This window comes from Podarcis liolepis (assembly GCF_965112155.1).
Source record: "Podarcis liolepis genome assembly, chromosome: 10".
Classification (NCBI taxonomy): domain Eukaryota; kingdom Metazoa; phylum Chordata; class Lepidosauria; order Squamata; family Lacertidae; genus Podarcis; species Podarcis liolepis.
The window spans coordinates 74,297,820-74,323,872 of record NC_139562.1 but is presented as its reverse complement, the minus strand read 5'-3'; the positions used below and the strand labels follow the sequence as shown (position 1 = coordinate 74,323,872).

Genomic DNA, 26,053 nt, shown 5'->3' with positions numbered 1-26,053 from the left:
GCACGCGGGGCGCTCTGCTTCAGGGTGCCCCGCGCGCCGGGCAGCAGGCTGCTATCCGCAGCATAGGGCTCCCCACGCTGCGCATGTCTGCCTGACGTGCAGGGCGCTCTGCTTCAGGGCGCCAGCGCGCTGGGCGGCAGGCTGCTATCCGCAGCGTAGGGAGCCCTGCGCTCTGCTTCAGGGTGCCCCGCGTGCCGGGCAGCAGGCTGATATCCACAGCGTAGGGAGCCCTGTGCTCTGCTTCAGGGTGCCCCGCGTGCCGGGCAGCAGGCTGATATCCGCAGCGTAGGGAGCCCTGCGGGAACTCCTGCAGGCTCCCCAGGCTTGCTGATAGCTTCCTGAAGCCTGGAGAGCGAGAGGGGTCGGTGCGCACCGACCCCTCTCGCTCTCCAAGCTTCAGCGAAAGCCTGTATTCGCCCCATAGGACGCACACAGATTTCCCCTTCATTTTTGGAGGGGAACAAGTGCATCCTATAGGGTGAAAAATACGGTACCTGTTTTTCTTCTCACCCCCCCCCCACATAGCCATTGAGGAGTTCTAGGAGGGGGCTGTCTCAAATGTACATATTTAGCTTAAGTTTTCTAGTTGAACTGAAGCTGGTTGGAGGAAAAGTGCATCAAACAGTTGTACTTTGCAAGAAACGACACCACTGACATGCATTGTGGCTGCAGCTTCAAAAACTAACAGTGGGAGTACAAATGGCAATGTATACAGGGCCTAATATTAAAATAACTTCCTCCAAAATAGTTCAAATTAATGATGATCAAAATGATCATTAAAATGATAAGAAAATTGACTGTTCAACTACTTTAATTCACTTCACATTATAAAAAGGACTGTAGGGATGCTGTGAAGACCAGACTCTTATGAAGAACATCTTCCCTTCTAAACGTAAGCACTTCTCAGTAAAGCACATCTCAACTTTTAAAATTTTGCTTCTGTTTTATACTAGACCTATTCATTCAACGAGGCTGAACAACCACAGACATTTGTTCATTAAAAACAAAGTAACTTCAAGACGCTGGAGATCTTTCAACTAGGATATTTTGGAAGTTTGGATCTCAAAAGGCATGGGGCTTGATACATGCGACAAACCACCTTAAAATGTGAACACTGTATAGGAAAGAGGAGCACCACCTTTTCTGTAACATGGTTTGATTTTATTCAATATGCACAATCCATTGAATACGGCTTTTGCCAACCAAGAAGACACAGAACACTGTGGAATGGTACTTTCAATTAATCACTTTATTGATTAAGAGACATCACCTTGCCAACAAAGGTCCGTATAGTTAAAGCTATGGTTTTCCCAGTAGCGATGTATGGAAGTGAGAGCTGGACCATAAAGAAGGCTGATCGCCGAAGAATTGATGCTTTTGAATTCTGGTGCTGGAGGAGACTCTTGAGAATCCCGTGGACTGCAAGATCAAACCTCTCCATTCTGAAGGAAATTAGCCCTGAGTGCTCACTGGAAGGACAGATCCTAAAGCTGTGGCTCCAGTACTTTGGCCACCTCATGAGAAGAGAAGACTCCCTGGAAAAGACCCTGATGTTGGGAAAGATGGAGGGCAGAAGGAAAAGGGGATGACAGAGGACGAGATGGCTGGACAGTGTTCTCGAAGCTACCAGCAAGAGTTTAACCAAACTGCGGGAGGCAGTGGAAGACAGGAGTGCATGGCGTGCTCTGGTCCAGGGGGTCACGAAGAGTCAGACATGACTAAACAACAACAGAAAACTGAAAAGCCTGGGAGAATGACACAGGGATTATTAAATGAAAGGTTAAATAAAAGGTATTTGCTACTCAAGTTTTCCATGAATCAAACGTAACACTATTTTCTTTCAGCATAGATAAAGTAACACACACGGTTCTATGTGCAATTTCATATTTCCTTTTCAAACGCAGAATGTGTTGGGGTGGTGTATAATATTAAAAATACATTCTCAGGGTTTCTCAAGACTAGTGACAGCCCTTAAGTTTGAAGTTCGTAAGCAGAATCTTAGAGCCAAATTTGAACTCATGCTTGACACACGGGCCAGAGGTTCCCCCTCCTGATCTAGACCTGCACATTTCTAAATCTTGCCATGCATATTTTTACCACCACCACACCTGTATTCCATCCTTCCTACAATGTGGATTTATTTTCCGTAATAGTTTTCTTCATCATCTTTGATAAACGTGATACAATGTGTAGCTAATTTTAGATGTAACATTTTCACACTGCTGAATACGTAGGACAATACAGTGGTGCCTCGCAAGACGAAAAGAATCCGTTCCGCGATTCTTGTCGTCTAGCGATTTTTTCGTCTTGCGAAGCAAGCCCATTGACTAGCGCTACAGCGGTCTAGCGGCTTTCCCTGATCAGCTGTTAAGCGGGTTTTTCAGCGGAACAGCTGATAGGCGGCTTAGGGAAAGGGGGGGAGCGAAAAAAACCCGCGGGGACTTGCAAGATTTTTTCGTCTTGCGAAGCAACCCCATAGGCAAATTCGTTTTGCGAAGCGCCTGCAAAACGGAAAACCCTTTCGTCTAGCGGGTTTTCCGTCTTGCGAGGCGTTCGTCTTGCGGGGCACCACTGTATTCATAAATCTGAATGGACCAACCAATATATATATACTTATCCCTCACAGACTCAGCAGCAAAACTCCCTTCCCTAAGCACATGCTTGAGTGGTATGTGTGCAACCCCACTCACCCCACCATGCTATTTGAAAATGCTAACACAAGAATAATGCCACAGCAAGGTTAACCAGCTGACAAGCTGGCTGAGTATCAGCTTCAAAAACAGGCATGTACAAATTTACCTCTCACCTTTAACTCATTTTTGTAAAGAGTGCACTTTTTGCCAATGAGCATTACACTAAGCAGCAAATACTTTTTTTGTTTTGTTTCAAGGTTCTGAAACTTGAGGTGCACATTAGACTTGAGTAAATACGGCAACCCTCCTCCAATGGTTGAGACATCCTGAAAACCTCAGCAAACAGGCGGATCCAAATGGGTGAAGGCCCCATGCCAGTTGGGGTTTTATAGGCCAATGTCAGCAGTTTCAACTGTGCTCAGAGCAAACTCAAATTAAGTGCATATCTTTAATTTGCCTTATTGGATTAGGTGTTTGGACTCTGAATAGAGAAAGAGGCAGCAGCAAACACTCAAACCCCAAGTCCAATACTCCTGTACACACTGGCTCCTCTTCCATCTTTGCATGCTGAACATGAAGATCTGAAGGTAGAGTCTAACAGTCTTCAACTGACAATCCTCCTACTGTAGTAGCCTATTTAGAACTAAGTCAGACCATGGCTTCAAGCAAATGCATGCACTCTCGGGGAGGAGATGGCAACCGCTTCACTTCGCTCCCATCATCTTCTTCTGCATCATGTTGAGCTAAACCATGGCTTTGCTTAGCATGTTGCCAAAACCTAGGCTTGTGGTTTAGTTCTCTCCAGACTAACCACGAGCTGTAAAACAAACCCTGGCTTGGTGTAACATGTGAAGCAGGCATGTCACTTCTCATCATTTGTTCACACCCCTTGAAATTAATGTCAAGCCCAATGTGGCAATCCTAAAGTACCTAAAGAAAGCTGCAAGTTCATAAAAAGCCAGGCAATATTTTTAGCAAAAAGAAAATACTTCCAGGTTATGTTCAAAACAAAAGCCAACCATGACACAGGTGGAGAGTTGCAATATTAAACAAAGTATTACTGAACTATTCCTCAAGAGACTAAGTGCAGCATACAGGCTAAATCTGGGGTGAGGAACCTCTGGCTTGCAGGCCAATCATGGCCAGGCAGGAGCCCCAATTTGGCCTGCAAGGCAGCTTCCCCCAAACCATGTTCACTTGCCTATCAGTTGACACCACGGATTTGGCACTGGCTGCTTAATCCTGTTCCCAGGAGGCAACAAGATTGTGTGGCCAAGGCAGCAGGATTGAATTCCTGCTCATCAGCTGAGCATGGGGAAAAGCACCCTTTGAAACAGCTTGCAAAGAGGCTTTTGCAAAAGGCTATCTTAAACCCTTTTTCAAGTTTCCCTAATTCCCCATTAAGTTCCCCCCTCAAATTCCTGATATCAGGGGATATTATGGAGAAAGGGGGGTGACTTAGAAAAGCTTTTTCTCCTTTTCTTTCCTCTGGGAGGGGCGCTGTCTTTTTCTCCTTTGCCGGGAATTTGATACCCACCTGTCAAATTTGGCCCATGATGCTGACCCTGATAAGGATATGGCCCTTGGAACCAAAACACACTTTTTTTTAAAGAAGAAGCTGCTGCTGCTGCAGGCAGATTTGAGTTAGATTAGGGACCAGCAAACTTTTTTGGGAGGGGGCCGGCTCACCATGCCCCAGGCCTTTTGGTGGGCCGGGCTGCACGCGCACGTGGCGGAGGGGGCTTCTCTCTCCCCCCCAGTCCTCCCCTCCCCCTGCCTACCTTCTCTGCCGCTCTGCCTGCGGTTGGGGCCAGTGGCGGCTCTCCTTTCCGTGCCAGCTTTCCCTTTCCTATTAAAGCCCAGCCCCCTTCCTCCGCAGGGCAGGGAGAAGCCAGGAAGAGGGGAGGAGGAGGGGCTGCCGCAGTGTGTGTGAGGGAGAGAGGGGGGAATTGCGGGGGGAAATGGCGCCATTTTAAAAAAATGGTGATCGCACCAATCCAAGCAGTGACTCCAGAACCGTCCGCAGGCTGGATCCAGAGGGCAATTGGGCCTGATCCAGCCCACAGACCTTAGTTTGCGGACCCCTGAGTTAGATGAATTATAACATTCCAGGATGCAGAATAAACTCTTAGCAAAATATAATTCCTCTCATTTACTTCACAACAGCTCTCACTAGAAAGTAAAATGAGCTTACGTGGTCCTCAAACCAATGCTCCATCTCCAGATATGGCTTTTTAGCCTCATCTGGATGCTTGAACTATCAGATGCTGTTCAAGCAAAGTACTTCAACAGCTGGATGGCACAGATCAATGAAACTAAAACCTCTTTTTCTGTTGCCACAGTTCCCCTTTCACAGTCTTCCTTTGAAGTCTATACTACTGAAAAATCAACAACAGCTGAAGAACACGTGCTATCATACAACTCTGAATACAACAACAATATTGCACAGCATGATGCTTTGTTCAGTAATCCCGGATTATAGAAAGCATTACAGTTTCTTTTGTTGAAAACAATCCTGTTTTTGAGTACCTTATTGGAGTAAACAAGAAAACTAATTTTGAAAACTGTATGTTAAGATTAGAATTACTAAGTACCTTGTTTAATGCACCAATTCATTCCACACTATGGTTCTCAAGGTTTACAGACAAACATTTTTAGTGCATAAGTGTTCAGAGTCCTTATAACAGCAGTCTTTACCAGGCCATATAATAAGGAAGATCTGCATGATGCACCCTCATATTGCAATCGGGGGGGGGGGGGTAGGATTGCCGAGGCTAAAAGAACAGAGGGCTTCCTAAGGCCATCTAACCAGTGTTAGAAACTGGACAGAAAAGTCATTTATCACATGGCTCTTGGAATGTAGCTTATGGGCACAAAAACATAATGGCTAGTCACCATTTCGCACCCCCACCCCCAGTTCAGCGGCACTTTCTATTTATTTTTCTGAAACACAGGAAGTAATTCATAATTCACACTAGTGACACATGGTTAATATCACATTTTTAATAGTAATTCTTAATTGGACACCACAAACATAAATGGGGTTCAGCCCCTGCAATAGCAGCCAAAACCACAAGTCATTTGAATAATTAATATTTACAAATACTGGGTGTTGGTGTGGTATATTATATGTGTTATGTAATGTATTGTGCTAGATTTGAAGTTACATGTTTGGGGTGGGGAGGAGAGGCAAAACAGCACTTAAGCGCTGGAAGGCAGCAACTTTGGAGTCGGGCAGGGAGGCATTTCTGCTCCCATGCCCTCAGCGGCAGCTTGGCGTCTCGTGCTGCTGCGAGGGAAGTGGCAATTGTTAATGTACATTACAAACACAAGTGGGGCTCAGCCTCAGCAGTAGCCATTATAAGTCATTTGAAAATTTAATATTTATAAATACCAGTATATATATATATATATATATATATATATATATACTCTTAAGACCATATATTATGTTGCCACTTCAGCAACTGCAGTCACAGTTAAACATGTCTATTATATCAAAATTCTAGGAAGAACAGACCTAACAGCACAATCCTAACCATTTCTACACAGAAATAGATCCCACTGAATTCAAAAGGACTTGCTGCCAGGCAAATGGGATTGGGATCGGGATCGCAACCTAATTCATTATTTTTTAGCAACACCTCCCCAGCAGCATGCTTATGAACACTCCATTCGCAAGATGACATTTTTTGCAGGACTACCTGTACAATCCTGTTATATGAAAGGTTCTGGGATGCCACATTTACCATGGCAAACTAACTATGTAAATGTTAATGCATTTTGGAGACCTTCCTTTTAATATCCAGAATTTGAGAATCTCTTAAAACATTAAAAGAATACTGTAAGCACCATCCTCCCTCTCCCACTTGATGGCTGTCATGTCCACTCAAGAGCGTGGATAAACAAGGTGTCAGACGTATGCTACTGTGGCATAAACGAAATGAACATTTGTAGGCTAGTCTACAAATGGGAGTGTGCCTCCCCAATCAATACCTCATGTGTATATTATTGGGCACAAATATTACCTCAGTCTGGAAATGGGCCAGAAAAACTTTCAGTTTCACAATCTTATTTAAATGAACTCCAGAAAACATCCATTTGCCCTACAAATGTGCGTGTAAATGGCAGAAATGGCAACCTCAGATTAATCTGCGAAACAGACAGCAGCACTACCCAAAACAAAACCAGATTTTTGTAGATTATATCCTGGAAGAGAGCAAGCTATTCCACGGCTAGCCCAATTCAAGTCCACAAACATACACATTTTCTGCATAAATTGGCCAGATTAGAAAGCTTCAACCCTTGATAGAACAAGAGCAAAAGCATTCTATTACAATCATCTGAAAACTCTGGTGCCCAAATCAATGGACAGAGATTTCTTTACTGTCTCTTCACAGTCCAGTGAGCATTCAATTCTAACTAGCAGTGATGCTGCCAAAACTGGGTAAAACCACAAGTCAGACTTTGTAACTCTGCAGCTCAGGCAGACAGCATGGTTTGGTCAGGGATGCATTTATTTTCCTTCAACATTCCTGCCCTCAACCCTCCCATTTTTGCACAGGCATGTTATCTCTTCTGCCATCCAATGCAGGATGTGACAAGTGTTAAATCTTCCGAAAGTTCCCTTCCCAATATTGCATTTTCATTTATAAACATTACTCAAACCCATAAGCAATAGTAACTTGCAACTTAGCAAAAGCTCTGCTGACGTTATCAAAATGACATGGAAACGCTTAACTGCAGAGCCCAGGATTAGGAGTTTTGAAACACACATAAGGCAACTGTGTACCATTATCAGTGACTCATAGAAGAGTCACCACAGACCTTTAGAAAGGAGCTTGCTGCTGCTGCTGCTGCTGCTGCTGCTGCTGCTGCTGCTGCTGCTGCTGCTGCTGCATAGACCAACAAACCAAAACCCATCCGTTCAACCCTTTCTACTGTGAGACTAAACTAGACGGATTCAAACCTTCCTATTAAAAAAAACACCCCTGAGCCACTCCTGCAGCGGCAAAGTTGATTTATTCCCCTCGGCTGCTTTTACTCCAAGTATTTCTACCCCGCTCTGCAGGTCTTCCAGGGGCTCGTCCTTCCTCGCTGCACAAGCTCTCCACTTCGCCGAGGAGAGGAGAGGGGCAAGGCGGTAGGGCACTTCTTATACTTGAGGGGGGTTTTTCTTTACGCTACAGAGCAGCGACCCTCTTGACGCACCAGGACCGAAAGAGCAGCCCGAGTCCAAGCCCAGGCGCCCCTCAGCTCGGACGCGAGCGGGCGGCCCCTGCTCATTTCCCGGGGAGGGAAGGCGAGAGGCAGCAGGAGGAGGGCGGGAGAGAGGGCGCAGAACGGAAGAGGGCAAGGCGTCGGGCTCCGGGAGAGGAGAGGAGACGCTGCGGGGAAGGGAGGCGGGCGGGCCGGGGAAGGAGCCCAGCCGGGCCGGGCGGAGGGAGGGAGGGGGGAGGGCGCGGCGGGACAGGGGCCCAACTCGCAAGTTCCGACTTACAGCCTTTCTGCAGCAGACTCCAGCCCGGCCGGGGATCCACCTCGGGAGCACTGCAGCAGCCTCCGCCGCCGCCGCCGCCTCCTCTCCGCGCCAAGCGCCTCCGCCCCGGGCGCGCTCCGCAGGCAGTCCCCGCGGCGGGCGCCGAAGTTCGCGTCTCCTTCCTCCGGCAGCCCCGGGCGCCGCCGAGCCGCCCCTCTCCCCTCCCCCGGCCGGGGCGGAGCTCCTCCTCCGCGGCTCACGGGCGCTGCTGCTGCTGCTGCTGCTGCGCCGCCCGCCCCCTCGCTCTGGGCGCGGGGCTGCTGCTGCTGCTCCGCCAGAGATGCTGCGTAACGGAACTGGGAGGCGAGCGCGGCATTGTGGGAGCCCTGCAAGCAGCGGCCCGGGGGGGGGGGCCGTCCGCACGACGCCTCGGCGCGGCCCGCTTCGGCGCGGCTTCGCACGTGCCGCGGATGCGTGACGCGGAGCGCGCCCCCTGCAGCTCCCCGGGAGAAGGAGCAGCGCCGCCGGCAGAACTCGGGGCGCCTCCTCCCCGTCAGGCGCGGGGCTCCGGGGAAGCCTTGCTTCCCCTGCGGAAATTTGGTGAGGCCAGGTCAACTGCGCATGCAGCACACCTGGGCTTTGCGTCAGGTTCATGATTCTCCCACCTTCCAAAATGAGTCCGGGGATGGAGAAGTCCAGGAAGGGGGGGCGTGTCCGCCCCGATCAAGTAAAACGATAAGCATAATTAACTAACTGACCAATCACGTCGGTTCTTCCCGCCCCCTCCAACAAACATTCTGGCAACGCCCATGGTGGGTTCCATTAATTACAAACGTGAACCAGGTGTGAGCCTTTCACGTTTGAAGTCACAATGGAAATATGTGTCCCACGAGTTATATTCCTTTTTACTTTAAAAAATACCTAACATGGGTTCAACATATCAGGTACTGCTAAATAGGAAAGCAGTAGGAAGAAGCAGGAGAAAATTGCTAGAAACAGGTATTATTCACTTATAAACTATTATTATTATTATTATTATTATTATTATTATTTATTTCCACTTTGCAAACATTAACTTTTTAATTATTTCCTGTACTGCCCTGAAGGTAAATTTGTAAGTGTGGGAGAATTGTTCTGTCATTCAAGTTCAAAATGTGCAGTGACATTCAATCTGGATATAAGCTTATACTTTTTAGCTCTTGAATGTGGGCAAATTTAACTTGTATTGCATGAAAAACTCAACATGTACTGCAAAGCAGAACAGTGGTTACATGAAGGGAGACTATCACCACAACCCATCTGAAAATTTTATTCATGCCCTCTGTCTTAATCCACTGGTCTTCAACTGGTGGGTCATGATCTGCAATTGGAGGATAGAGACAGAGGCAGAAAGAGAGATGTACACTTAATGTTGACTAAGGATGTTGGGGCCAGTGGAGGTGTGAGAGCGGCCATACCCAAATCTAAATCTGGAATGATTCCAGCTCCCAAAAAACTGATTGAGCTAGAACCTCAAGCAGTTACCAGTGGTCACGTCATGAAATGGTCTCTAGTTCACCCTTGCCATAATAAATTAATTAGTTCTTAGGATGCCACAAACCTTCAATTGCTTTTGCTTTCATATACAAGTTTTAAAAGATCTGGGCTGCAATCCAGATGGCACACATACATCTTAATTTGGGGGGGGGGGGATCCTGTTCCTCAGCTCCTTCCAGGGAACTTGTGAATTGCATTTTAATCTCCCAAATCTAAAAATAACTTTGAGGTTTTAGTAGAAGAGTTATTTAAAGGGGCATTTAGGGAAATGGGAGGGGATGTGTACAGTAGTGGATTTTTTTTTTTAAAGAAGTTGCCATGCCTAACCCCTCACCATACACCACTGAGTACACAGCAACCAAGGTCTGGGTCTGGCAGAACCAGGGCTATATCCAGCGCCAGCTCAAATTAAAATAGGACAGTCAGTACAAAAACAGCGCCAACTATCATGTTACCAAGCCTACACAGGTCACCAGTCATATGTTACATGCAAGCTCAAGTATTTGCAAGGATGCCACAGGTATGTGATATATGGTGATCTTTATTCCACAGAGCTTATTGCACTGTATCTGCACTTGCCTTGTTACCGTACTTGGAGGAGTTAACAAAAGCAGTTCAGTCCCAATTGGGGTTTAAACAAACTAATACTTACTGTATTTTTCGCCCTATAGGACACACCGTCCCATAAGGCGCACCTAGTTTTTTTGAGGGGGGAATTATTCCCCCCCCCAGGTGCAGGACTGGGGCAGGGGAAGCCCGAGCTTCCCCCGAACCCAGCCCCCAAACAGGCAGCTCTCTGCAAGCCGTGAGAGCCCAGCGCCGGCTCCCGCTGCTTGCGGAGAGGTCCGCGAAGCCTGGAGAGTGAGAGGGGTCGGTGCGCACCGACCCCTCTCGCTCTCCAGGCTTCAGCGAAAGCCTGCATTCGCACCATAGGACGCACACACATTTCCCCTTCATTTTTGGAGGGGGAAAAGTGCGTCCTATAGGGCGAAAAATATGGTATTTACAGTGCCAAAATTATTGTCATTGAGTTAAAAGGGTTCTGTGGCTTGAAGCACCAAATGCTATTCCACAGAACAGCAAGATGGTTAGTTATTGCAAGGGTGGGGGAGACAGCGCTGAATATGGAAGAGTGAAATGAAGGCCTAGATGCCCCAAGGGAATGCTCCAATACATGTTTTTCGACCATGTAATACACGGGGGGGGGGGGTGTTGGGGGGCAGAACCGACCTGATTCGTCAGTTATTTCTATTGTCTTACTTGATGGGGGGGAGCTGCTCCCATGCTCCCCTTGGCTATGCCCATGGCTGGCAGAGTTACTAGTCTGCTCAATCCAAATGTATGTACTGCTCCAGTACAATGTATGGAGTGTTGGATTGCTCTGCCCATTATTTCAGAGGTTGCCACTTAAAGGTTGTTAACCTGAAATAATAAATTATGCTTCTGTAGGCAGGAAAATCTACACAGCCTGCTTCTGTCTGTATTTAGGATTCCCATATGACTCTGTTCACAGGGGGGCATTGCTTTCTTTGTTATTAGGGAGTGGGAAACAGGAAACTTGTGCATGGAAACTTACAGGGCATTTGGAACTCTGTAGACCTTTAGATGACAGCAAGTCTATGTCACCCATCTTACATTGCTTATTGGCTTGAGTTGTTCTGAACTTGCTGTTCTTACAGAAAATTGGGAACTTAAGGGAGCTAAACAGTACAAACTGAAAGCATTTGCTGATGACTTAGTATTGACTTTACAGGAGCCAGAATCTAGTACTAAAAGGGTATTGGAACTGATTCAAGAATTCGGACAGGTAGCAGGTTTTAAGTTGAACAAGATGAAGACTAAAGTTTTAGAGAAAAACTTAACTGTGAATGAGAGAGAGAAGTTTCAGGAGGAGACAGGGCTAACATTGGTTAAGAAAGTGAAATATTTAGGGGTTAACATGACTGCCAAAAATGTGAATTTATTTAAGGATAATTATGAAAAATGTTGGATTGAAGTGAAAAAGGACTTAGAAATATGGACAAATTTGAAGTTATCATTGTTAGGCCGAATTGCTGTGATAAAGATGAATGTGTTGCCAAGGATGTTGTTTTTGTTTCAAACATTGCAAATTTTGGATAAGATGGATTGTTTCAAGAAGTGGCAGAAAGATATTTCTAGATTTGTTTGGCAGGGTAAGAAGCCTCGAATAAAATTTAAGATATTAACTGATGCCAAAGAAAGAGGTAGATTTGCCCTGCCAGACCTGAAACTTTATTATGAATCAGCTGCTTTTTGCTGGCTGAGAGAATGGCTGCTTCTTGAAAACACTGACGTGTTGGATTTAGAAGGTTTCAACAATGCATTTGGCAGGCATGCATATTTGTGGTACGATAAGGTAAAAGCACATAAAGCATTTAAAAATCATATTGTTAGAAAAGCATTGTTTAATGTTTGGATAAGATATAAGGATTTGTTAGAAAAGAAAACCCCAAAATGGTTGTCACCAATGGAAGCGAAGGCACAGAAAAAACTCAATATGGAGGCCAAATGGCTGAAATATTGGGAAATTCTGGAACAAGATGGAGACAGAATTGCAGAGCTTTGAAAAAAGGAAAAATAAAGTGCGAGATTGGCTCCATTATTACCAAATAATGGAGGCATACAATTTGGACAAAAAAGTTGGTTTCCAGGTGGAAAAATCAAAATTGGAAACAGAATTGTTAGACCCAAAAATCAAGAATTTGTCAAGAATGTATAACTTGCTGTTGAAATGGAACGCACAGGATGAAATGGTGAAATCAGTTATGATTAAATGGGCACAAGATGTTGGACATAACATAATGATGGCTGACTGGGAACAGTTATGGACCACAGGTATGAAATTCACGGCATGTAATGCCCTAAGAGAAAATTTAGTGAAAATGATTTATAGGTGGTACATGACCCCAGTCAAACTTGCAAAGATATATCATTTGTCTGACAACAAATGTTGGAAATGTAATGAGACTGAAGGGACATTCTTTCACCTTTGGTGGACATGCCCAAGGATTAAGACATTCTGGGAGATGATTCATAACGAAATGAAAAAGGTATTCAAATATACCTTCCTGAAGAAACCAGAGGCCTTTCTCCTGGGCATGGTCGGCCAAATTGTGCCAAAGAAGGATAGAACTTTTTTTATGTATGCAACAACAGCAGCAAGAATACTTATTGCGAAGTATTGGAAGACACAAGATTTACCCACCCGGGAAGAATGGCAGATGAAGTTGATGGACTATATGGAACTGGCGGAAATGACTGGCAGAATCCGAGACCAGGGAGAAGAATCGGTGGAAGAAGACTGGGAAAAATTTAAAGACTATTTACAGAAATACTGTAAAATTAATGAATGTTAGAAAAATGTTGGAATGAAGTTATATGGCTTTAGTAGAAATGTTATAAGGAACTAAGTATAAATAGATTAATAGAGTATTAAAGGAAAAAATAAGGTTAGAATGTGTCAAGATAATTATAGGATAGAAAACAGAGGAAGATGGAAAGGAATTGCTGAAACAATTAACAGAAGTGGAATACAAAAAGGGAGGTGTGAGGAGGTTGTTGAAATAAGTGAATGAAAGATAAGATATTGAAATTGTTTGATGTGTTTTAAATGGTTTTTGTTTCGTTTTGTTAGTTTAATGTGTTAGTGTTATGTAGTGTTTTTGTATTGTATTGTATTGTATTGTCTTTTTTTCCCCTCTCTCTCTTTTGTTGTGTTTAAATTGTTGGAAAAGTAATAAATATTATTAAAAAAAGAAAGAAAATTGGGAACTTACCCCATCTCAGCATATCACAGATATGGGTCATGTCCTCATTTTTCCCCACAGCTCCCGCTCAGAATGGATAGCCAAACTAAGTCTACATGCACATTCTCCACCCTACTGTGTTCAGTGAATGTGCAGAGGGCAGAGTAAATCTCTGTCTGCTGGCCCTACTGCAATTGTCCCTTTCACATTAACACTGAATGCAGAGAAATCTGGGGTGGAGTGAGTAGGCATGGTTCTGACCCTGTCTGAATATTCAGTACATATTGGATTCCTAAGATCCAAACCAGAAACTCCAGGTCTCTGGGTTGATACTCCTCAAGGTTGTGTAACTTCACGTTGCAGACAGCCCTTTAATGCCACCTGACCTGACGTCTGTAAATGCTTCCAGGTCAAGCGTGAGGCAGGAGGCAGACTCCAGACTTCTCTGTGTCACTTTCTGGCCTTGCTCCACATAGTGTGCATTTTCTCCCTGCCTGCATGTCTGATCTCTGTTAGCTTTCGTACCCATTTACCTGCCATTTTGTCGGCTGCCTGTCAACCTCTTTGATCCACCTCCCTGACTAGCATGGGTCTAGCCAAGGGGAGGCGGGGCAGGGGGCAGCTGCCGCCCCCCAAGCAGGTAAATCAATAAAAATACTCAACTAACTGAGGTTCAAGGCCCTCTAACATGAAGCCTGCCCCCAATGTAAACCCTGGCTACACCTATGCTGCCAGCCTCTTCTGGTGGGGGAGTTCTGCCAGCAAAGAGTGCCTTGATGTGCCCACCCCAGCAACAAAAAGAAGCTACTGCTGGCAGTATCACAGGGGGGCATTTCAGAGGCAGAGGGAAGCCAGCACAGGATCTGCTGGATTCTAAGCCGGTCCTACACGGGATGGCAGTGGGCGCACATTGAGCCTCTTCACTGTGCCAGTCTGGGATCTGGTGCAGCAAACAAGCACTTTTCCCCCTCCTGCCCCACAAATGGCAGGGCTGAGGATGCCGTGGTGACTACAGTCTCCACTGTTACCAGTCTGGGAGTAGAACTGCAGCTGAAATGAAAAGTCCTACATGCCAACATAGCGTTGAATGCTAATGATGCATTTAGATAGGAAATTTAGATCCAGTCATTTGTGTATGTGCAAACATTGTGAATCAGCAAGTGAGTGTCCATTAACATCATGGGAGCATGACTTTCATCTCAGCTAAGAATTATTTCACCATTGGTCATTCACATAAACTGATACTGTGGCCTGATCTGCATGAGCCCCATAGATATTTGACATTTTGCTGTGCAAATAAAAAACCCCACATGAATTAGTCATTTTTCCAAAGCGTTGCACTTGAGCTCTGATAGAATGGCTTGATTTCTGTACTCTAAATATTTATCCTGTGGTATTTTAATGTATTTCCCCCTGAGATTTCTTCCCTGATATTTATAGCCTGCTATTAGCAAATCCAAGAGGGTAAGGTTCACATATGAAACAAAGAATGAATTTTCTGATCCTTTTGACTGAAGCTTGCTATGCTTTCCTGCAGTGAAACAAACTGGATGACTATTTTAGGATAATTGAGTTGTTTGTTGCCTGGAAAAATTTGATGTATGAGAAAGACTCAATATACTTCTACTACTACCTAACACCTGTATATTGCATGCAAGAGAATTTTATTTGTTTTATGGAGGGTATACCCCTTTCCTCAGCAAACCATAAAAACCTGCACCTTAAGGATCAAAAGCACAGAAGCACAAAGATAATTACAAAACAAATTTAGAGGAAAAAGTGAGTCTAAGATGGATAGATTTTATCTGCATCTCATTTCCATTATTTCTCTCTCCACCCTACCCTATTATTATTATTATTATTATTATTATTATTATTATTAATAATAATAATTTTTATTTATACCCCGCCCTCCCCAGCCAAGGCCGGGCTCAGAGCGGCTTACAAGCAATAATAAAAACAAGTTGAATGATTACAACTTAAAAACAAAATTAAAATACAACATTAAAATATTGAAACATTAAAATATTAAAATGTAGCCTCATCGCAGGAGGAGAAGGAAAAGAAAAAAGAAGAAGAGGGAGGGAATCAAATTGGCTCCAAGCCAAAGGCCAGGCGGAACAACTCTGTCTTACAGGCCCTGCGGAAAGAAATCAGATCCTGCAGGGCCCTGGTCTCATGAGGCAGAGTGTTCCACCAGGCCGGAGCCAGAGTTGAAAAGGCCCTGGCTCTGGTTGAGGCTAATCTGACTTCCTTAGGGCCCTGGACCACTAGCGTGTTGCTATTTATGGACCTTGAGGCTCTCCGTGGGGCATACCAGGAGAGGCGGTCCCATAGATACGAGGGTCCTAGGCCATGAAGGGCTTTAAAGGTCAAAAGAAGCACCTTAAATCTGACCCTGTACTCCACCGGGAGCCAGTGCAGCTTGAAAAGCACTGGGTGAATATGCTCCCATGGCAGAGACCCCGTGAGGAGCCTCGCTGCAGCATTCTGCACCCGCTGGAGTTTCTGGGACAGCTTCAAGGGCAGCCCCGCGTAGAGCGAATTACAGTAGTCAAGCCTGGAGATGACCGTCGCATGGATCACTGTGGCCAGGTCAGGGTGGGAAAGGTAAGGGACCAACTGCTTGATGCGGCGAAGGTGGAAAAATGTCGCCTTGGCTGTTGCTGTAACTTGCGCCTCCATGGAAAGGGAGGCATCAAGGATTACACCCAAACTCTTAATGGAAGGCAGTGGCACTAATTGGGCCCCCGCTAGAGAAGGGAGTTGGTCCCTCATCCCCATGCCATCCCGACCCAGCCATAGGACCTCTGTCTTCGAAGGATTTAGTTTCAATCGGCTCCCACGAAACCATCCAGCCACAGCTTCCAAGCATCTGGTCAGTGTGTTCGGAGCTGAGTCAGTGTGGCCATCCATCAGCAGATAGAGCTGAGTGTCATCAGCATATTGGTGACAGCCCAGCCCAAAGCTCCGGATAATCTGGGCAAGGGGGCGCATAAAGATGTTAAAAAGCATCGGGGAGAGAATTGCGCCCTGCGGCACTCCACACACCAAGGAGTGGCGTGACGACATTTCCCTCCCTAGTGCCACCCTCTGTCCCTGACCAGAGATAAAAGAGCACAACCAGTTATGGGCTATGCCCTGTATCCCCATGTCTGCGAGGCGGTGGTCCAGAAGATCATGATCGACCATGTCAAAGGCTGCTGACAAATCTAAAAGGATCACCAGTCCTGACCCGCCTCGATCCAGTTGTCTACGGAGATCATCTGTTAGGGCAACCAGAGCCGTCTCGGTCCCAAAACCAGGACGGAAACCGGACTGAAATGGATCTAAAGCCGATGTTTCCTCCAGAAACCTACCAAGCTGTTCAGCAACCGCTCTCTCAATTACTTTACCCAGATATGGAAGATTTGAAACTGGGCGGTAATTGGATAGGTCTAAGGGATCTAATGAAGTTTTCTTTAAGAGTGGACACACCACTGCTTCCTTCAGTGCCCCTGGGAATGTCCCCGTGTCAAGGGACAAATTGATAATTTCAACCAGGGGGGTCCGCGCAACATCTGGACTCTCCCTAATCAGCCAAGATGGGCACGGATCAAGGAGGCAGGTGGTGGGCCTACCAACTTGGAGGAATCTATCCACATCAGCAGGGAGTATCCGATCGAAATGGTTCAACACTGGACCTGAGGTCAGTCGAGGGGCCTCCAGTTCAGTCACTGTATCTAAATTGGCAGGGAGGTCACGGCGGAGCAACAGGACTTTCTCCGCAAAAAAGCTCACGAATGCCTCACAGCTGTCGAATTTGTGCTTAAATTTGGTTGTCCTCCTAAGGACGTTATTGACCTAATTATTCTAAAAAGTTGTGCCGGGCGAGAGCTAGCGGATGCAATGGAAGCAATGGAAGCTGCAAAGTAAGATTTCTTAGCAGCTTTCATAGCCATCTCATAGGCTTTCAGCGTCCTATAAGATGTTCTTAAGGCTCCGTCACGAGTCCGTCGCCATACTCGCTCTAGCTGTCTGAGATCCCGCTTCATTTTCCGGAGCTCCTCAGTAAACCAAGGGGCCCGGTTTCGACGGGGTCGCAGAGGGCGCTTAGGCGCGATCTCATCAATGGCTGCCAAGAGCCGGTTATTCCAGTCCTCAACAAGGTCATCTAATGAGTCGCCAGGAGGAGCAGGGTCCCGCAAGGTTTGTCGGAATCTATCAGGATCCATCAGTTTTCGCGGACGAGCCCAAATAGGTTTGCTACCCGAGCCGGGGAGGAGCGGGAAGTCAATCTTGGCTTTCAGAGCGTAGTGATCAGACCATGGCACTTCCACAGCAGGGGGAATGATCACATCTATGCCAGCCCCAAAGATCAGATCCAGCGTGTGGCCTGCTTGATGAGTGGGGCCCAAAACAAACTGGGAGAGCCCTAGTGTTGCCATGGAAGTCACTAGGTCCAGAGCCTGTGAGGAGGGAGCGGCATCGGCATGGATGTTGAAGTCTCCCAAAACCAGTAGGTTTGGGAACTCCAAGGCCCAGCCCGTCACCACCTCCAGCAGGTCTGACAGGGTGGCTGCCGGTGTGCTGGGTGGTCGGTACACCAGCCAGACAGCCAAGCTCTCCTTGGTGCCCCACACGAGACCAACACATTCAATGCCAGAGATCGCCGGTGATGGCAGAGCTCTGAAAGAGCAATCCTCCCGGATTAACAACACTACTCCTCCCCCCCCCCGACCCACAGTCTGCAATTGATGGAGGACAGAGAAACCTGGGGGTGTTATCTCATGTAGGGAGACTACTTCGCCTTCCCGTACCCAGGTCTCCGTCACGCAAGCCAGGTCAATCCCCTGCGAGACAAAAAAGTCACGCATGGTGGCGGTTTTGTTGCCTATGGACCTGGCATTGCACAGCACCAATGACGGAGGTGTGTAATCCTTGCTCTCCCTACCCTCATCCCTTGGGATGGGGCGTAGAATGGAAGGGGTTCGAGGATCACTGCATCTCAAAATCCTTCGCCGATAGAGATATCTAGCCCCACTGCCATTCCTCCCTAGCCCTTCAATAGTGGAAATCCCAGACCCCATACTAGTCTCCCCAATAGAGGGGTAATATCCCCTCAATAACAAGTCATCCTTGGGCCAGAACCCCTGGGTCAAAATGGTATGGGGAAGAGGTGGAGGTTTGATAGGGTAAGTATCCCTAGAAGATAAAACCCAACCAACCGCACCCCAAGCGGGGAGGACAGTCCCATGGTGTTTCATTAACTGTCAATCCCCCTCTCCATCCTGGGTTGATTGGAGGATTGTTGGTTCTATCTGTGGCTGTGGGAGTATTAATGAGGTATGTGCTATAAAATGTGGATCACTGGCCAACAAAGATCCAGCTTCGGAAGATCTGTCCATCCTGTCTCGCCAGTAGTACAGTAGAGAAGGTTGATCATTCTGATGGAACATTAGGCAAAGGTCCAGATGTAGATTTGGTGCTGGATATCTCCAGATTGTCAGCAACATATAGTTCTTTAGGTGTTGTTGCCATAGAAATGTCGGAGGCGCCAAATTCCTCATCTAATTCGGTGTCGTTTGAAAAGGGAACAGGGAGTTGCACTGATGTCTTTCTATGGGATAAAGAGCTGTTGGACGTCTTTAAATATTGTGCTCTAGGCTCTACTGTCCTTATATTTTGGGTAGAAATCTCAGTCTTTATACTCATAGCCTCTTCTTCAGGTCTTGTAATTCTAGGCTTACAGGGTTCTTTTCTTCCTTCGGGCAATTAGTGTTTCTAGTGTTGAGCTTGGTTTCCTTTATCTGCATTAGCTTTGACTCTATGCAAGGGACCAATTGCCTCCTAGTTTCGTCCTTAAATACCCTCACTGGGCGGAGAGAATGGAACCACCATAGAGTATCCTTTATCTCCATGAGTCGAGATGGGAGGGCTGATGACCTAAAGGTCATAAATAGGCGCATGGTGTTTCTCACGGTAGGCAGGAAGTGGAAATTTTCTAGATCTACATTTTGGTAATGGTAATTCAGGAGCTGAGACAAGGACATAGTAATTTGCAGTTCATCCACCTGTGAGTGTATCGGTGAATCTCAAGCATTATCTGGTTCGTTTGCAAGACTTGACAGGACCTCACTTCATAGATTGAGTTGGTGAGTTGTTAACAAAGTCATTTCTTATCATCCCTTTAAGCCTTTGGGCATTTAAAGGGGAGGAACTAGTATCCAATTGTTTCTCAATGTTAACTATTTTGGTGAGGATTTCATCCAGTCTTTGGAGAACCAGAACCATAGTTTCTGCAGACAGCATGCAAATCTCTTGGTAGGGGTGCGTATCCGGAATCAGTTGAAAGCAGGCTCCTCTGATATCTTGTTCTAGAGGCCTGGGTGGGTCAGCGTTAGGAGTGGGAGGAATCCCTCCTGCTCCTGCTCTTGCCCTCTTGGACGGATTAGCTTTCTCTGGGAGGAGCGGGATCGGGTCATTGTCATCCTCCTTAAGGGGGGGGTGAGTAATTGAATTACTCTACTATTTTGGGTAGTTTTTCTAATCACTTGAGGTAAGTAATGCCATTCTTTAATAGTAGATGTATCAGTTTGGAAGGGAAATGAGTCTCCCAGAAATAGAAAACAGTGCCAAAAGATAATTAGGTATATATGAAAGAGGTCATAAGTGTCAGGAAAAAGCACCAAGGCAAAAGCCAGCTCCAGATAGCTGGAATGCAAAACAGGATGTTGTGGTTTCTCACTGTACTGTTGGAGAAAAGGTGGAGCCTATTCTCTGTACTGAGCACCGGATGTTAACTCAGAGTGTCATCTGACCTGTGCTGGAAGTACAGGGGAGGAGTTGTGTCTCTTCTAATGGAGTCTGAAGGGTGCAGTCACATTTCTATGTACTGTTGAGTGACAGGAAAAAAAACATGTAGAAAGGACTCCTGTCTGTCTCATTTCTCCTCCCTGGGAGAATGCAGGGAGGGAGAGAGAAGCAGAGAAGCAGAGGGTGTGTTCTTCTCACGACTAATGAGAAGAATCGCCAGGTTTGTTTACCTAGTCTGCCGGAGCTCAACAGACGGACGGTAAACACAGTATCTCGCTCAATTGCCTCGGGGGAGGCCAGGTACCTCTGCCTGTGAGCTGAAGATACTAACAATAAGAACATAAGACAAGCCTGTTGGATCAGACCAGTGGCCAGTCTAGTCCAGCAGCCTGTTCTTACAGTGGCTAACCAGAAAGCCCTGGGAAGCCTGCAAGATGTACTCAACAGGACTCTGCCTACTATTTGATTCCCAGCAAGTGGTATACAGAGGCATAATGCCTCTGACATTAACATAGCCTTGTCCTCTGTGAGTTGGTCTAATCCTCTTTTTAAAAAATCATCCTAGTTGGCAGCCATCACTGCTCCTTGTGAAAGATAGTTCCATAACTGTGTGCTTTGTGAAGAAGGACTTTCTTCTGTCTTGAATCTTCCATCATTCAGCTTTGCTGGATGTCCATGATGTCTACTAGTATTATGAAGGGAGTGGGGAAGACTTTTCTCTATCCACTTCCTTCCTGCCATGCACAAATTTCTACCATTGCACCATTGCCATTATAAGAGAACAAGGGAGGTTTTCACGGTGAGTTCTGGCACCACTTTTCCTAGAAATATAGCTATCATCATCATCTGCCAAAGGAACCATTTACAATACATCTGCCCTTAATCAGAAATCTTAGGAACAAATAAAGGTGTACTTGCTACTTGGCAAGCCATTTGTCAACTAGTCATATGCTAATATAGCATGTAACTTTGCATATCGTAAGTCATTTTAGGATCTGTAGGGATGAGTGAGTCACACAGCCTAGCTTCCTTCACAGCTACTCAAATGTTTAATGACAAACCTGACAAATATACAGAACATATGATGACTAGCAGTAAAGGAGTGTGAAGCACCAGAAGCCACTGCATAATATTATAATACTTCTAAATAGTATGTAGGGGTGATTTAGGGACTCAGGTGGCGCTGTGGGTTAAACCACTGTGCCACTTGGGCTTGCCAATCGAAAGGTTGGCGGTTTGAATCCCCGCGACAGGGTGAGCTCCCGTTGCTCGGTCCCTGCTCCTGCCAACCTAGCAGTTCAAAAGCACATCAAAGTGCAAGTAGATAAATTGGTACCACTCCAGCGGAAGGTAAACGGCATTTCCGTGCGCTGCTCCTGTTTGCCAGAAGCGGCTTAGTCATGCTGGTCATGCTGACCCGGAAGCTGTACGCTGGCTCCCTCAGCCAATAAAGCGAGATGAGCGCACAATCTCAGAGTCGGCCACGACTGGACCTAATGGTCAGGGTCCCTTTACCTTTACCTTATCATCTGGACTCATGGACACGAGGCACTTGTGCTGTTTTACCAGGACATCCATATCTTTTATCTCCACCATAAGCCTGAGCCTTAACCAGTCCATGTAACAGATTCACATTTTAGACACGATTGTATGGTGGACACATTAGCTTCAGATACTTGGGTACTTCCACCTCAGAACACACACAAAATCCACTGTCAGCAGCAAGCCCTATGATACAACCACATCTGTTCGCACTCATAAACTTAATAATTTACATTATGCCAGGGAAGGAGAAAAACAGACCAACAAGGTCTGACTGGTACCTGGGAATTATCCACTACAGGATTTAAAGAAGGGGGGGGGGCACCACATTGTCACTTCGAATTCTCTGCTGAAATTACTATAACAGATCAGTGTTTCAGTCAGAATTCTCAACAAGTGCTTTCCTACAATGTGGGCTGTGTTTTTAGCCTCTTCTGAAACCCACAAATCTAATAAAGATTCCCTAACATTATAATAAAAGATGTCACAATGTGTGGTGGCATAAATAAAATCAATTTTGTTAAACTTAGAACAAGCAAAATGTCACAAAATGGAAAGCTTGCTAGTTCATAAAAACTCTTGTGAAGAGCTCTGGAGAACTCCAAAGCTTGCTCCACATTTTATGACAAATTTTCTTTTTCTTTTTAAACTTAGTAGCCAAAACTAGTTAATATGTTGCCTAGTTTATCTTTATCTCCTGCTTTCTGTGCTTGCTCTTGCAAAGCTCACACAACCCTCGACTGCAATCTTTCCCTTTAACTCAGCTGTTTAAACTTCATTGTTCTTTATATATGACAGTGATATCATTTCTGCACACATTAAATAAAAATATTGATCCAAATGCATGGAAATATACTAAAAGCTGGTAGTCTTTAAATTACAGTCATAACTCGTGTTGCATTCCACTCTGGTTAAAGACTTTCAGCTTATGAACATGGCAAACCCAGAAGTGTTTACTTCAAGGTTTGCTGCATGCGCAGAAGCTCTCAATCGCACTACGCACATGCGCAGAAGAGGCGCTCTAGTTGCAGGCTTTTCGGGGTGCTAACGGCACCCCGAAACGGATTAAGTCTGCAACTAGAGGTACCACTGTAATAAAATGTGCTCTAATGAAGAAAGAAAGAAAGAAATTAGTTCTGTGATCTACAACCCATTCTGGACAACGGCACTTCCTTTGAACAGGCCTTAGGAGCATTCCTGTGCACCCAGTGGACTAGTGGAACCAGGCTAGTCCCCTCAACATTCCCACTAAATTCGAGTATTAAAGTGTGTACCTTTTACTCCAACTCGTTCACTTTTTATATCATGATCTTTATCTCTCTGAAGTGACAATCTGCTTGAGGACTGTTCTCTTGGTTCGTTTCCTGTGATACGGAACGGAGGAAGGGGGGTGCCTCCTTTCCCCCTTCCCTTGGGACATCCGAGGCGATGACCTCGAGGGTGCCCACCGTACACTCACCCTCAGCCCCCCTCACCGTTGCATAAGCACCACACTTTCCCAAGCCCCAGAAAACCCTCCTTTCCCATTCTTTCCTCGAGCGAAATAAGCTCGTAATATATATATATCTCCCTATCTCTTGCTATGCCTATTTGCGCACCATACTTAAAACGAGTAGACCGTGTGTTGCTGTATCCCCGCTTATTCCTATGGCTTTAGCCAATCACAGCCATGCATTCATCCTGCAGAAGCTAGCTCAGGGAGCTACTGCACGCCTCATTTCACTCCTGACAAGCTACTGACGACGTGTTCAAAGTTCACGGCTTACCGCGGTCCATCCTGTCCGACCGGGGTCGCCAATTCATCTCGAGCTTCTGGCAGAAGCTACTGGGCATCCTGAACGTCAAGATCAACTTAGCGTCGGCACGACACCCGCAGACCAACGGACAAGCGGAGAGGGTCAACGCCATCATGCAGCAGTACCTGCGATGCTACGCGAATCAACAGCCCTCGACCTGGGTGGACTACTTACCGCTGGCCGAGTTTGCCTACAACAACACGAAGCACGGGTCTACAGGGGTGACACCGTTCTTCGCCAACAATGGGCGGCATCCCAGAACCTTCCTGGGGTTAGAGACGAAGGGGGAGGGGGAGCCACGGGGAGCAGAGCACTTGGCAGCAGAGTTACAGGAGGTCCACGAGCAACTCCGAAGGCACTTGGAACTAGCAAAACACGCCTACAAAATGCAGGCAGACAGGCACAGGAGAGTCGGGGAAGACATCCAGTTGGGGGACTGGGTCTGGTTAGCAGCCCAGGCAGTGCCGGCCAGAACGTTAGCTAAGAAGAAGCTTGGACACAAGCAGCTAGGGCCTTACCAAGTCGAGGCACAAATCAACCCAGTGGCCTTCCGGTTGACACTCCCGGAGGGCTCCAGAATGCACCCGGTCTTTCATAGGTCAGTGCTCACACCCTACAAGGAACCCCACAGGTTTCAGGCGCCAGGGAACGCACCAGACCTACTCAGAAAATCACCAAAAGGGGAGGAGTCACCGAGGGCGGCGCCACTCAACGAGGTCACGGAGATTTTAGACTCGAGATGGGGGGAAGAGGGAGTTGAATATCTCCTCGCCAGGGAAGATACCCCGGCCAGCGCCAACAGGTGGGTACCGTACTATGCCGTGGAGGAGCACTACCTCAAAGACAAGTTCCATGCACTCTTCCCACACAGATCTATGCCGGCAGATTATTTCGACGACTGTCTTTTCACACCCACACTTTCAGCCAGCACGTTCCAGGGGTTCTCATCAGCTGAGGAAACGGCGCCAGAAACAAGCTCCCCAGAGGGATCACTCTCGGGGTTTGTCACAGACCGCTCTTATTGGTGGGACAATCAACCGGAGGTGGGGTGGAGCAGGGAACTGCTGAGGGGGCCCTTACACGCAACATCACCCGAGGTAACAGGGGGAGGGAAGGACATGGACGTGTTGGGGGAGGATCCTGGGTTCGAGCACAAATGCAGAGAGATGGAAGCAGAGGAGATCGACGTCGACGAGCTCATTACGGGCTGGCCGGATCCAGCTGGCCGGCTGCACACCAGGGGGAAAGAACGGTATCCCGCACTCACCCCCACAGCACTGGAGCACCCGGAACCCGCACCCGAAGAGGGGGAGGGGGAAAGGGGGGCTTCGAGGGGGGATGGATGTCAGGGGCTCAGGAACAGAGGCACAGGGGAGGGAGGAAATGGAGAGCGAAGGGGAAGAATCTGAGGGCAGCGTAGGGGAGTATGACAGTGACCCGAGAGATTCCATGAGCTTCTCCAGCGAATCGGAAGATTCCCAGAAGGAGGCGCCGATGGTCAGGGCAAGGGGGGTCCCAGGGGGGACGCACCAGAAACAAGGGGCCAGCGGGGACTCCCAAAGCAGCAGCGGGAGATCAGGACAAGCTTCCCCACCAGAGCGTAGTGGGGGGGAAGAGTCCCATGTGTCAGGGCCAGCGTCTCCTCCAGCAGGGAGAGAAGATGAGTCAGGGCTGACCACGCCTCTATCGGAGAGTGGGGGAACGGAGGGGAGGTCAGGTCCAGCTAGCCTCCCCGAAGGGGGAAGCAGTGACAGGAGCAGTGTAACGGTCAGGAGGAAGGTTGCCGGCTGGGCGCGCGAGCCAAGTTCGAATGTACAGGCGCGTGGGACAGCAGAAAACCCGGATTGGGAACCAGGTCCTAAAGCCCGCCGGAGGCAGGGGGAAGACTCAGGGGACTCAGCGTCAGAAGAGTCTAGGGAGGGCAAGACCCCAGCGGACAGGCGGAACCAGAGGAGGAAAGAGCAAAGGAAGAGGTGGAGCAAGGCCAGAGTCTTAAACTGGTGTCTGGGGGGAGGAGATTCAGACGGAGCTTCAGCGGTCTAGAGTTTCAGACGTAGAGCTGCGCGCTGCGGCTGTGAAAGCGAAACTGAACTTCAATAAAGACTTTTGTATATAACAACGAACTGGCGTTGGTCCTTTGTGAGCTGGGATCTCGGGCAGCTCTGACAATATATATTAATGTTATGTAGTATACATTGTAGTATGAGTGAATTCTGTTTTGTATTCTTTGTTTTATAGAATATATAAAATAATGTTATGTTATTAAGCAAATTTAATAAAACAAAACAAAACAAAAAAAAGGACTAAGCAATGCCCTCCACAACCTCAGGAGTTTGTCCACCTCTTCATCCTCCAACGGCATGTGATTTATACCATTATCTTCCAACACTATCCTGCTACGTTCTACATAGGACAGACAGGCCAGTCTATGCACTTCACAAAATAATAAATGGACACAAATCTGACATCAAAAACGGCAAGAGCCATAAATCATTAGAGAATATT

At 46.9% G+C, this 26,053-nt stretch overlaps 1 protein-coding gene across 2 annotated transcripts in view; it reads right to left on the bottom strand.

Annotated features, from left to right (window-relative positions):
- The window catches only part of RASSF8 (Ras association domain family member 8), a 104,089-nt gene extending 95,755 nt beyond the window's left edge, over positions 1-8,334 (bottom strand). The window contains exon 1 of one of the 2 annotated variants that reach the window (XM_083464193.1): positions 8,134-8,334. The gene's annotated coding sequence lies outside the window, so the exon portion shown is untranslated. The remainder of the gene's footprint in view (positions 1-8,133) is intronic. The other variant, XM_083464195.1, reaches the window with a different exon arrangement.
- Positions 8,335-26,053: the final 17,719 nt, after the last annotated feature.